Raw genomic sequence first — 14,592 nt, 5'->3', positions numbered from 1 at the left:
TACATCTTGATGCTTTCCAAAGTTTGTAAGACACTTTTCGTACTCGTTCACATCCCAGCAGTGTGTAGAATTTATCATATGATATGTCCCAAGAACATCCTATTTTCGCGATTGATAAACTCTATTTTTGGAAGTTCTTTAACAGTGATAACATATTCCGACCTTCTGTAAAACTAACGTTCTCTTATAACCATACTTTCGCAGGTCAGCACTGGCCTAAGCGATGCAACATTATGTTGTACATTGTAAGTAGCTCGATGAACCGAAACCAGTCAGGAAAGGGAGGAGCATTGTCCCGACCGCATGTTGGCTGTCACCTGTCTGGTAACGTTTCACATGGACCGTGCCTCTCGCTATGGTCGTGGTATAAAAGCCGACCACTGCCACTTCAGTTGCGGTACTGACGTTTTTTATCATCTGTATTTTTCAGGCTGGCTCTTTCCACGATGTCCTTTGTTAAATTTTGAAAAAAAATGGAAATTTGTGGTAAGGACTATGATGGCACCAAACTGCTGAGGTCATCGGTCCCTAGACTTAAGCACTACTTAATCTGACTTAAACTAACTTGCGCTAAGGACAACACACAAGCACCGATGCCCGAGGGAGGAACCGAACTTCCGTCGGAAGGGGGGAGGGGGGGAACCGCTCGAAGCGTGGCAAGGCGCCACTATTCACTATTTGACGGAACTGGATACATGTTGCTGTTGGCCCCGAACTGTCTTATGATCATATTCCATGCTGTGTTAGTTAACGGTGTGTTCACAGTCTTTTTCTATTTTCCAATTTAAGGTTCAAGGCTTTGCTACAGCTTCTTGTACCTTTAAACTTTTTGCGTATAATACGGTGCAGATTCTTTGATCCAGACCCTGATATGGAGGACTAGACTTTATCGAGGGTTCCTCTCCGAGGAGGGTGAACTTCTCTGTACCAAAACACATCAATTTTTCTTAGATCTGGCTCTCCTGCTGCGGCCACTGACGCCTGTTCAACTTGGGTGGCCTTACCTACAGCTCCTCTGGTTCATCGAAGCACACCAACTCTCCAGCTCAGCACAGACACAGTTTATCTTTTGAATAGAGCTTTTCTTACCACAGGCAGAAGAGACATGTGCTACTTCTAAGTGATTTGTATAAGGCTCCACGACATGTTTCAACATTCCCTCATGACGAACAAAACGGGCGCCATTACGTTCTTGACGGAACGTTTCCTGAATGCAAGAAGGTCCATTGCTTGTTTTTGCGACTTGGTTCTCATATGACAGTAACAAAGACAGATTTCGCCGCCTGCAACAATGTTGTTGACGCATCGCTATGCATTACTTTTAAATGTCTGAATTTCTTTCCACTGCATTGACACAATGCATTGACCAACAAGGCTGAAAGGCGACTGTCAACTTCCTGTAAGAAATCGAACCCAACAAACATACACGGTGATTCACCTGTCCAAATCTACAAGTTTTATGCAACTCGAAATGTCTTCAAATACCACGTGCAAGATTTTCACGTTCTCTCGCTCTTTATACGCAAACTATTTGTTCTACAGAAAAAATAAACAGGAACTTTTCGCAGGAAATTTAATGTAGTTCAGTTTTGTACTGGGATACGTTTTCAGTGGAGGCCATGGTTCTCTAATTATTCGAGAAAAACATATAGAAGTGACCTTCAAACGCCTGTTTTGTTTAATAACACGATAACAGTGGCCTCCAGCGAAAGTGTGTCCCAGTACAAAATTTAACTACATTACATTTATTACAAAAAGGCACTTTTTACTTATTCTGTATGACTAACAGTTTGCACATGTCGTTTTTGAAGGCAGTGTAGGTTGCATACAACACATAGATAGGGGCAGGTGAATCACCATGTATGACTTAGATAGAAAAAATAGTATTTTACTAGTTTTTCTACTGAGATATTAATCAAAAATATTAATTAACTATCTCTGTTTCAGCAACAAGTTACAACAGTGACAGAGTGAACTAAGCAAAAAGAAGCAAAGGATGTCAAGCTTATTGTTTGAAATTAGGCTAGTCACAGCCAGGGTCTGTTAAGTAAGGCCCAAGCATCAAAAGGGCCGTCAGAAGCACCCAAGTGCAGCCAAGGTCCATAACTTATATCAATAGTCGAGACTTTCTTAATGCGGAAATTCATTCATGCCAGAACGATCTTTGTTGAAACAAGAATATCTCTTTCTGGCGTATTTTTCCCAAAAGCACTCGCTCCACACACAGTTCAAATCTTCCGAGCTGCCTCCTCTGCATTCTTCCTTCTATTATACCAAAAATAAATACTGTGTTGCGGATGTTCCACCTTTTTCCATTTGCGACCCAATTTTACAACGCTTACCCGTAGTTAATGATTTCCGAGTATGCAAAATCCTAAGCTTAACTGCAAGATGGTAACTAGAACTTCAAATTCGAAAATGTTTCTGGAAGTATTCGTTATTACTGGTGGGTAGGATGTGAAGCAAATGATCTTCGATGTTCAAGCAGAGTCATAACTTTAGACGGTGGCCGAAATGTGGGGAAAAAAAACTGTTGGACGCGAACAGGCGACTACACGTTTATAATGCAAGACGAATACCGCTTTTTTTTATTTCCAAGACTACAGAAAGAGAACAAACACGTCAATGATCAGGCAGAGAGTTGACCTTGTGAAAAAAGGGTGCACAAAGCAGGGTTGAACACGGATCTCCCGTATTGCAGTCCAACACCGTGACCACTTTTTTTTTACCTGGGCCACCTTCGTGACGTGCGAGCATGCTACCACTATTTTTTTTTCTCCAAAGCACTTATTTAAGGCAATCAATTTAAATAAAACAAAGGAAGTCGACAAAAACAAAAGGGTTAAATCTGAAAAACGTATGTGAAGGAATATGGCGTGAATTTTAACGTGCCCACTACCTCTTTCCTCCGTCACTTCTACGTTGTGGAACATCTAAATCCAAACAAGAGTGTCCACAAAAAAGGGGGGATGTCAACTCATCCAACTCCTTGTCGATGAAAAACAAGATACAGCATGTTAGAAAAAAGCTCACGATAACGTGGCATCCTCAGCCACGTCCAATAGGCTGTGGCCATATATTGGAAAAAGGCACATGGATCTGCGTCATATCTACTCACCATCACGTAGTGGACATAATGTCCAATAAGCCACATGATGGCATTGTTCTTCAGTCGGGGAAAGAAGGTTGAATCGGGACGCACGTGAATCTCTCCCGAGATAGCCGCCTCCAACATCCTGAGGAGAAAAGCCAGTTGTCGGCAAAGCCATCTCCAATGGCCATTGTAACCTCCCCACAATAATTTTACATGACAGAAATATTATTTAGGAATGCCAATGGACATTGCGCTAAGCGTAACCTGCCCACAATGAAATGTACTGACAATGGCAACAAAAATGTGAAATACGCAATCTGACTCAAATAAAAATTCTTCACAAAATTTAAAGTCCGTTCAGTGACAAGAAAATACAATTAAACCGAAATATCGGTCTTTGGCCCTGTGTAAAACAATCAGAATTAAAGTCTTACCTCAGAATAAATGGATGTCACATTTCTGCTCTTGTTGTTGCGCACCGCTTGGAGGAACTGCATTGCAAATAATAATATTCTCTTTTTTTGCGTTTTTTGTGAAATTTTTCTTCAAAAGAAGCGGAATGAAATGGGAAGTGCAACGAAATCTTTAGTTCAATAAAAAATTAAATTTTTGAGAAAATGCTTTTGAAATAAAAATTATTATTGGGGGACTTGTTGGAGAATAATTACAATAAATAAATTTTTACATTATCAAATGATTATATTAATTAATAGTATACCTTATTCACCATCTTGACCAGTGTTGCCGACCGCCTACATCACACAACCGCACTGGGCTGCTACTACTGACCGACCGCTCTGCATGACGACTAAACCGAGCTACCGACTGCCACGACTACAGACAGAGTATTGCCCTCAACTAGACAGAGCTACAGACTCGCAACGACTAACTGACAGACTCGCAACGACAGACTGACAGACTGAGAACCGCTCGCAACACTCGCGCGGTCAAGCGCAAACTCTCTGGTCACAGATGCTACAATGCCTCGCCATCGCTGCTATGTTACATACGTGTTTCATAACCCTCCACTGGGGGGGCAAAAATTTGGCAGCGATGGTGAGTCATTTGGACTTGCCAATCGCGGCAAAATTTTTAATTAACTAATAAACTTCTACAATTTACAGAATAATTAGATGTAGTACATAAAGTAAATGTTGTGCACACGCACTAAGTACAAGATATATCAGACAAAGACAAAATGTGAGTACAAAACATAGTAGCAAATCAGAAAAATGTATATACAAATTATTTGACAGATAACAAAGTGCACAGGCACTGAAAAAATTCTTTAGCATATTCAGAACAAATAAACAGACTGGCAAAAAATATTATGTTGACAAGTGACATGAGTGCACATGCACTGCAGTTGAGAACATATCAGTAAATGATGAAATGTATATACAATTAGTTACAAATGACATAAGTGCATACGCATTGAAGTATTGAATATACAGAATAGTAGAAAACATATTGAAAAATGAGATAAGTGTACAGGCACTGAAGTTCAGTAGAAAACATATTAACACCTAACAGAAGTGCACATGCACTGTAGTTCAGAACATATCATAAAAAATAAAAATGTATATACAAGAGTGTACATACGTATACTGTACTTCAGAACAAATCGAAAAATGTCTTTAGCATTTTCGCAATAAATAAACATAATGGTAAAAAATCATGTCGACCAGTGCCATAAGTGTACTCGCACTGGAGTTCAACGAATCGAAAAAAAAAATGTATAACCTACGAACAGAAATGATGTTACCAAAAAATGATTTTCATTATGTGACAAGAATTAGGATAGGAAAGGGAAGGATTGCATCATGGTTGTAGCACTTTAGATTGCACACAGCTGCTCTGAAAGTCCATATCTTTCCACAGAAGTACAACACCAAGTGACACAACTTGAAGTTCTTTTCCCATCAGAATTTATCAGTGTAGCCAAGACACTGAACTGTCATAGTAATGTTCCATGTTTTCATTTTGGCAGTACATTAGGTACACCAAACAGTGCGACCATAATAACGTCTTCATCGCTCACGGTGGTGGACAGCATGTCGTGTCAACACCACGCTCTTACAAGGCGCACCAATGTAGAATTAGTGCAAAACCAAAGATAGTGCTCCATGATCACTATGATAAACAGGACAAATGGACATTGCAGTAATTCAGGGTAGTCAGCTTATGAGGTGAAGGACATCAAGTCACATAATATTGACAATTACAGTCTTCATGAGTAGTTTGTGGCATTCATAGCCTAGTTATTGAACATTTCTGTACCAAGTATGTAGTATTACAGAAAAATGTTCATTAATTGTTTTACATAGAATCAGTAGTCTTCTTTTCCTGGTTACAAAGTATTATGAAATAATCGCATTCTTTTCAGTTACAGAGTATAATTAAGAATCATTAACCTTCTCCTAATTACAGTTAATTAATCATTTGTCATTCCAATAATAATCATTAGCCTTTTCCTAATTACAGTTAATTAATCATTTGTCGTTAATTAATCATTTGTCTAATTACAGATAATTAATCATTTCTCTAATTACAGTTAATTAATCATTTGTCGTTAATTAATCATTTGTCTAATTACAGTTAATTAATCATTTGTCGTTAATTAATCATTTGTCATTCTAATATAGTAAGAATCATTAGTCTTCTCCTAATTACAAAGCATTATTAAACAGTCACATTCATTTCCAATTACAAAGTATGGACATTGAAAACAAGAGTTAATTAATGGCATAATTAATAACAATTCATCGAGTGACATTAATTATTGGCACTCAGTGGCCAGCAAGTATTGAATAGAATCATCATTCAGTATTATTCAGATCATTACGAAGTCATTATTAAAAATCAGTTAATTAGTCACAACATTAATAATCGTGGGCATCATAAGTAGTCTCATTACAATAAACAGTGTTTCTCCTTCAGTAGTATTCAGATCATTACAAAGTCATTATTAAAATCAGTTAATTACAATCATAGCATTAATAATCATGCGCATTATAAGTAGTCTCATTACAATAAACAGTGTTTCTCCTTCAGTAGTATTCAGATCATTACAAAGTCATTATTAAAATCAGTTAATTAGTCATAGCATTAGTAATCATAGGCATTATAAGTAGTCTCATTACAATAAACCGTGGCAGTTATTAACTAGTGACAAAGCATTATTTTAAATATATACTTCTTTTTCTGTCTCATTAAGAAGTCATTACTCAAGTGACATACTATTCAGAGCTAATCAGTATTACTCAGAACTTTCTCAAATTGGTATCACTATTTGGGAATGGTAATACATTTTTTTGTTAGCAATGCATTGCGTTGGGATCGATAATTAATTGCTGAGGCATAACACTATTTGCTTTTGACCTATTGCTGCAAATGAGGATAGGTAACGTCATTCGTCATGAGTCAACTGTAGCAAGATTATGTAACAAGGCAGTATATGTAATCACATTTATAAATCATAAACACAAATGGGTAAAAAATAAAAATGCAAGTACTAGAACAGGTATAATAAGTAACAGGTTTAGTAAGTATCATGAAAAACTTCTCCTGGAAAAAATACAAAATGGATTATTGACCTGAAAGAAGAAACGCACACTATGCTGAAAAGTAGTGAACTTCGAATTAACAGGCAGTGAAGTGTGTATAAAAATGTGTTCCATAGCTGTCCTTTCCAAAACTTTCAGTCATCCTACTATGCAATGTAACACCTGCTGTCAAAGCAAACAAATACTTAAATAACTACGTAGCATAAATACATAACTTCAACATTATCCTCATCTGTAAAGAAAAAAACTTCATTATCCATATCATCATAACTTCACCATTATCATCACCTGTAAAGAAAAACTTCATTATTCATAATACCATATCCTTCATCATTATTCATCAGTATTCATTATCATCTGCAAAAAATCACTTCATTACTCATTACATAACTATTCCTTATCTCTAGCATATTTCATCACTAAAACTAAGGTGTGTAGTTCAGTCTGACAGCCTGCATCAATCACCTTGTATTCTGAAAGAAAAAATTAGTTAAGACTGCTATTCTGTGATGAGTATAGTATATTCTTGTTAATGTTTGTTAATCCTGATCCATTCACTCTTCCTCATAAAGTTATCGCATCTCCTTTCGTTTATTCCGTAGGTGAAATTCCCATTTCTGTTGAATTTATTTCTTACATACATCATTTCTTTCTGAAATTGATGAACAGAGATTAATGTCCTGCATTTAAATCATATACCCACTAGATAATGACTGGTTTATGGTAACATAATTAACCCTACAGCATAACATGACAGAAAACGTAATATGTCAAAAACATTGACAGTGTTCAAATGCAAAAATATACACAGAATAATACAATGCAGCAGCAAAAAAAAATGTGAAACAGTCACGATGTTGAGATGTCATAAGGCAAAAAAAATGTCAAAGTCGACTGGTGTGTGTTATATCTTAACTATTTCATAGTGCATACAAACAAAACTGGAGTACAATCATACACACAAAAAAAAGTGGAAAATGTGCACGGTCTGATGTGTAACGACAAGAAAAGCGACCTGCTAACCTTACCTTGCCGGGCACTTGCCAAGAAAAAATATGATAATCATCAGTAATTAGTCACGTGAAATAATTGCATTAGTAAATGGCATCATAGTGTGTTGAATCATACAGTGGTTTCACTCAATAAACGGTTTAATGTTTGAGATATGGTGATTGCCTTTCGATTTTCTAGTTCTCAAAGTTTCGACGTGTACAACATTGGGGTGAGGGATGCTGCGAATCCGATATGGACCTGCGTATAGAAGTTCAAATTTACTGCACTTACCTTTTAATTTACTGGATAAATAGTGTGTACGTATCAATATCTTCTGTCCAACGTGAAAGACGCGGTGTGTACAAACCTGTTTTTGCTGTCTTCTCCGGCGCTCTGCGGCACGTTTGATGTTGTTCAGCGCAATGTCAATTATTTCGTGGTGTCGTAATCGACGAGATGTAGGAAATGTTATTAATTCTTTAATTTTGTTAGGTGGTTCAGCATTTTTCAGTATAACAGACGGAGATAGCATAGTGGATTCATTTGGAATGGAATTAATTACATCTTGGAATGAGAATATGTGTGTGTCCCAATCAATATGTCTTTTGTGGCAGTATATTCGGCACAGCTTACCAATTTCTTTCATTAATCTTTCACAAGGGTTCGAAGAAGCGTGGTACTTGGATATATAGATCGGAGAAATGTTTCTGGCTCGTAACATGCGTGTCCATACGCTACTACGAAATTGAGATCCATTGTCAGAAATTACTTTCATTACATGCCCTACATGAAATAAAAAATGTTTTTCAAATGCTTTCGAAACAGTTTTAGCAGTAGCTTTGCGTAACGGAGTGAAAGTAACAAATTTTGAAGTGAGCTCAACAGCGACAAAGATGTAGCAAAAACCTCTGTTAGTTCTCGGAATCGGACCAAAAATGTCTACTGCAGCCATGTGTCTTAATTTAACAGGTATAATGGGATATAAAGGAGGAATATGTGAAGTGGTGTCTGATTTAGCTTTCTGGCAAATTTTACAAGACGCTAAAACTCGTCGTATACGTTTCTCCATGTTGGTAAAATAACAGTTCTGTCTCAGTATAAGAAAACATTTTCGTGCTCCGTAATGTGCGTAACTTAAATGAGTGTACCAAATTAATTTGTTAACCAGTTCGTCAGGAATGCATAATAACCAATTGTTGCTGTCAGGATGAGAGCGGCGAAACAGAATGTCATTGCGTACAGTATAGTGGTTTCTAATCGTAACATTATTCCTATCTTCCCAAAGGTGTTTAATTTCTTTCCACACGTTGTCTTTATTTTGTTCTTGTGCTATGTCGTGTAATGACGATGAAATAAAATTTTCAAATGCAACTTGCTGAATGTACATGACACTGAAATTTGTTTTGCAGAAGTTGGTTGCTACGTCTTGCTGATTGTTGCCGAGAGAACGCGATAGTGCATCTGCTATAACATTTTGCGTGCCGGGAATGTGAACTATTGTAAAATTAAATTCCTGTAAATAAAGTTTCCATCTGCTTAATCTGTCATGAGTAAATTTAGCCGAAAGTAAAAATTGTATCGCTCTGTGGTCTGTGTAAACGGTGGTATGTCTGCCATAAAGAAAGTGCCTAAATCTCGTGAAAGCCCATACAACACATAATGTTTCCAATTCTGTAACAGAGTAATTTCGTTCAGCAGGTGACAAAATGCGGCTTGCAAATGCGATGTTTTTAATTACTGTAGAACCATCTTCTTCGATTTCCTGGAAAATGTGTACGCCTAAAGCGGTGTTGGAACTGTCGGTAGCAATGGAAAAATTTCTAGTAAGATCTGGGTGCGATAAAAGTGGAGCATTCAACAAAGCATGTTTCAAATAACATTCTCGTGAACAAAATTCTGCGTGTCAAAAGTAATGTTTCCGTTACTGTAATATGCAATCTGTGCTGTATCTGGTTAAAATCTATCGTACGTGCCGTTATTTATTTTACGGGAGGATGCTGTGGCATATCCACTATATGAACTGTTCTGTTGTTTCTTACTGACGTGTTACGCTATAGATGACACCTATTGTCCGTTTCATTCATCATAATATGTTGTTGCTGATGTTCTTGCTGCTGAAAAGATCGACTGTTATTAAATGTACGCTGAAAATTGTGCTCGTTATTTTTACGTCTGTCATGATAGTAATTTCTATACGGCGCATTGCGATAGGAATTGAAATGGTGTGTTGTCTGGACGTAGTTATTTTTTTTGCTGCCATGCGTTACTATTTGTTATACCAGGGACTATACGTGCACGCGGCGAAACATTAAAGTTTGGTTGACCTTGTAGACTGCATTGTTGGTTACGTATGCTAAGCGGCTGACTTTCATGCTATTGTAGTGAAAAACATCTATTGTTACCAAAATGTGGTTTGCTATTGCTGATAATTTTACTCATACTGATGATTACGACTTTATCTGTTATTAAATTTACGGCGGTAGCTGTCATTACGGGAGTGCCTACTGAAAATTGTCACATTCGGTAAAATATTTGTCATATCCGGTTTTCATTACATGTTTCTTAATACTAGGTAGAGCAATAGTTAAAGAGCACTTTTGATAGATATAAAGGATAGTAGAAGAAAAGGCAGCAGTGCAGAAAACTAAAGATGAAACAGCACTACTACAGCTCGGGGCCCTATGCTCGCTACGGCACATATTCATTAAAGCGTAATGAATCCCCTGAGGTCATTTACGCACTGCAAATAAATTTTAGCTTTTGCGCTGCAAGCAATAGCGGTAAAATTCCAAAAGTAAATAGTTGTATCCAGGTTAATTCTAGTTTCCTCATTACATGCAATGCTGATGAAAATACAATAGCAATTTGTCGCTTCAGGTTCAAAGCTAGCTTCTGCATTACAGGTAATAGCGGTGAAAGTACAAAAATAAATTGTCGTATACAGTGTAAATCGTGTATCTGTGTTCTGCCATTATTTAATTCCTTAGATTTTCTTACAAATGCAAACTGCTTATTATCAACGTTCTCGTCACTGAATTTGAGAACACGTTCGGGTTTGTGTGAGAATTTGTTTGTCTGTGTCATTTCGTACTTCAAGTTACGTAGCTTTTCAGATTTTAAGTCGCGTAGTTGCTGTAAATTGCTCACATTATACACGCTACGTGAGTCAGACAAATGTTCGCAAAGTGGCGTCTGTTGTGGCATGTTATTAACTGAAATGTTTTTCATCTCTGTTACTTCTTGTTGTAAATTTGACAACTTCCTACGTAACGTGTTGTTAGACGAATCGATCTCATTAATTGCCTGCTGTAAATTTTGAAATTCAGGTGTTTGGTTAAATGAAACCGGTGCAGTATCGTCTGATTTATTGTCATTAGTATTTTCGATAACTTCAATACGACTGGCCAATTCATCACATTTCTCAGTCAGTATTTTAACCTGATCATCGGTTTTAGAATCAGACGCATTAATCTGTTTTTGCAACTTGCGCGTAGTTTCGCTCAGTTTTTTAACATCAGCTTTGATAACATCACAATCCTGTGTTAGATCTAATTGTTCGAATCTATCTGTCACTGTTTGAAAATTTACTGTGTGTGTATCTGTTTTTGATTTAAGATCAGAAATTTCATCCCGTAATTCCGCGTTCAATTGTTCTATGGTATTAATTTTGTCGGACACTGTAGTAATATTATTGTCTACATACGTCTTCGCTTTCGCGAACATTTTACGTTTGTCCTCTTGTCTTTGTGCAGTGATTGTTTCCATAACCTGACGTTTGACTTTATTTTGATCTTGAATAAATTTGCGGAAACGCGTATCACTGTTCTGTATGTGCTGATTAAAGCGCTCGTTAATCTGAGTGTTCTGCTGTTCGAATTTCGCGTCTATCTTTGCGTCCATTGTGCGCGAAAGTTCTACCGTTATTGCTTTAAACTCGTCCCGTAATTGTGTAGCTTTTTCAGAGCATTGTTTAGCGACTTCGCTAATTTCGTCTCTGAGTGTTTCTGTTGCGGCTGTCTGCATTTCCCTTAATTCTTGCACAACAGACTTTATTTCTTCGCTATTTTTTCGTGAACAAGCCTCAATTTCCACGCGCAACTGTTCCTTAGTGTCATGGCACTGCGCGGCAACGGCTCTTATTTGTTCACTAAGCTGTCTGGAATTGTCGTCTAATTTTTCATTCTGTTGTCTGACCTGTTCACTAAGTTGTTTGAGATTTTCGTCATTATTGTCAAGTTTCTCGTTCTGTTGTTTGACCTGTTCACTGAGTTGTTTAAAATCTTCACTTTGTTTGTCTAATTTTTTATTCTGTTCTCTAAATTGTTGTTTGTTATCTTCCCTAAGTTGTCTGAAATCTTCACTCTGTTGTTTACTCATTTGTCGCAACAAAGCCATAATTGGATTCGACTCAAGGTCAGCATTTCTATTCTCTGTGCTGTTCAACAGTGGCTCTGGAATTGTTTCACTTTCTGTAACCATTTGGTCATTTTGAGATTTACAAAAAGGTTTGTCAGTCAAATGTATACTATCAGTCATTGTTTCGGAATTAAATAAATCTGTCGTACCTTGTGTATCCTGTTCATTTTCATTAGACAAATTTGTCTGTACATTACTTAGATTTTCTAAATCGGGTGTGTTAAGCTCGGCAGCGCTCATTACTATAGACCGCTCCGCGTCATCAATTGTCGTCAAGTTAACAGACGAGACAATTGAGTTCGTTTGTTCATCATTAAGGTGAAAGTCATCATTAGTGGTTGGAATGCACTGATTGTTAGTGGACGCAGGATTGTCATGATTACACTGCGTGTCACTAGTATTATTGGTGAAGTTATTTAATTCGCTTATTTCGTTCATAATACCTCGCGATACACTATTCACAGTCTTTCGCGGCATTTTAACAACAGTCACAATTATTCACAAAACAATAAGCACAAATGCAAAAGCAACACACAAATACAATAGAGCAACGAATTGCCGTTGACCTGTAGAAAGAAAGTCACAAGATTAATAAAAGCGTTGCGCTAAATCCTGATTATATCTAAGCAAATAAGAGCAGATATCTGACTGTTGCTCAAAAGACTCTCAACGAAATACGATCCTGGACTGGGTGTCGCCAAGTGTAACCTCCCCACAAAAATTTTAATGACAGAAATAATAAATGAATAGGAGCCAAACGTCCAAACGTAACCTCCCTGCAATTAAATTTAATGACAATAAAACTGATAATCGCAATCTGACTCAAATATAAATTCCTCATGAAAAATTAAAGTCCATTCAGTGATAAGAAAATTTAATTAAACCGAAATATCGGTCTTTGGCCCTGTGTAAAACAATCAGAATTAAAGTCTTACCTCAGAATAAATGGATGTCACATTTCTGCTCTTGTTGTTGCGCACCGCTTGGAGGAACTGCATTGCAAATAATAATATTCTCTTTTTTTGTGTTTTTTGTGAAATTTTTCTTCAAAAGAAGCGGAATGAAATGGGAAGTGCAACGAAATCTTTAGTTCAATAAAAAATTAAATTTTTGAGAAAATGCTTTTGAAATAAAAATTATTATTGGGGGACTTGTTGGAGAATAATTACAATAAATAAATTTTTACATTATCAAATGATTATATTAATTAATAGTATACCTTATTCACCATCTTGACCAGTGTTGCCGACCGCCTACATCACACAACCGCACTGGGCTGCTACTACTGACCGACCGCTCTGCATGACGACTAAACCGAGCTACCGACTGCCACGACTACAGACAGAGTATTGCCCTCAACTAGACAGAGCTACAGACTCGCAACGACTAACTGACAGACTCGCAACGACAGACTGACAGACTGAGAACCGCTCGCAACACTCGCGCGGTCAAGCGCAAACTCTCTGGTCACAGATGCTACAATGCCTCGCCATCGCTGCTATGTTACATACGTGTTTCACCATGAGCGCAGGAGATCAACCGATGATATAATGTATCAGTTTCATGGCAACGAAGGCAACGATCCGTCACAATGAGACCAATACGAAAAAGTCGCACGTTGGTAGGTACAATATCATGAACAACTTGGTACCACGAGGACGCCACTTCCATCGGGAAAATTGGGAGGCTAACGTTAGACCAAACAATCTACCAATTCGTTTCTTGCGACAGGGCTTCCACAGAGGGACTACTATGAGGAATTGGCCAGCGGCATAACATCATTTTTAGGAAGAAATAGACTTGGGAAAGGATATTTACTCCTAAATAACTGACTTCAAGAAAAAATTCGTTAACGTGACTTAGTTTATAACCAATCCTATCTATATCTACCGGAGGTGTTATACTCGCCGGTCGGATACAGTCATGAAGGCGAGCTGTAAGTGACTGGAGGGGTGGGGTGGGTGGGGGGGGGGGCGGACGTTTACATGTTAAAACGGTGCGACGGATGAATAAGGCAGAAGCCTTAACCCGAATATCAGGGAGGCCCAAACCTACCAGCAGACGGGGGCGCGCCATGACCCTATAATGCACGCGAAATACAGAGTTGCGCCAGATAAACCCGCCAGTTAAACTTTGCAACTTGAGGTACATCATCAAAGGAAGTGGAAAGATTTGTGCAATAAAATATGCCTTACTTAACACATACGTTTCCATGGCTCAGACCTTATGAAGAAGTGAGAGCGAGCGACGCTCGTGTTCAATGATTGCTCCCTGAATCTTATCCATGACAGACTTCCAGTTTATCGTAGCCATCTTTAGCGGACAACTGTCGATTATAACACCTAACGATCGATATCGGGTGACTTTCAAAGCCCATGGAATTTCAACAGCGTCAAATCCTCGCAACTGTGTAAGCGACATTTCTGGTCATTAACCCATGCTCCCGTAAGACGACAAAAGGCATCCAAAACTTCCTTCGGCAGTGGTTTATCATCATGGGTACGGAGAAGAACCGTAACATCA

The sequence above is a fragment of the Schistocerca piceifrons genome, chromosome 8, assembly GCF_021461385.2.
Source record: "Schistocerca piceifrons isolate TAMUIC-IGC-003096 chromosome 8, iqSchPice1.1, whole genome shotgun sequence".
Taxonomy (NCBI): domain Eukaryota; kingdom Metazoa; phylum Arthropoda; class Insecta; order Orthoptera; family Acrididae; genus Schistocerca; species Schistocerca piceifrons.
The sequence above is the reverse complement of the archived record's forward strand: the minus strand, read 5'-3'. Positions refer to the sequence as shown.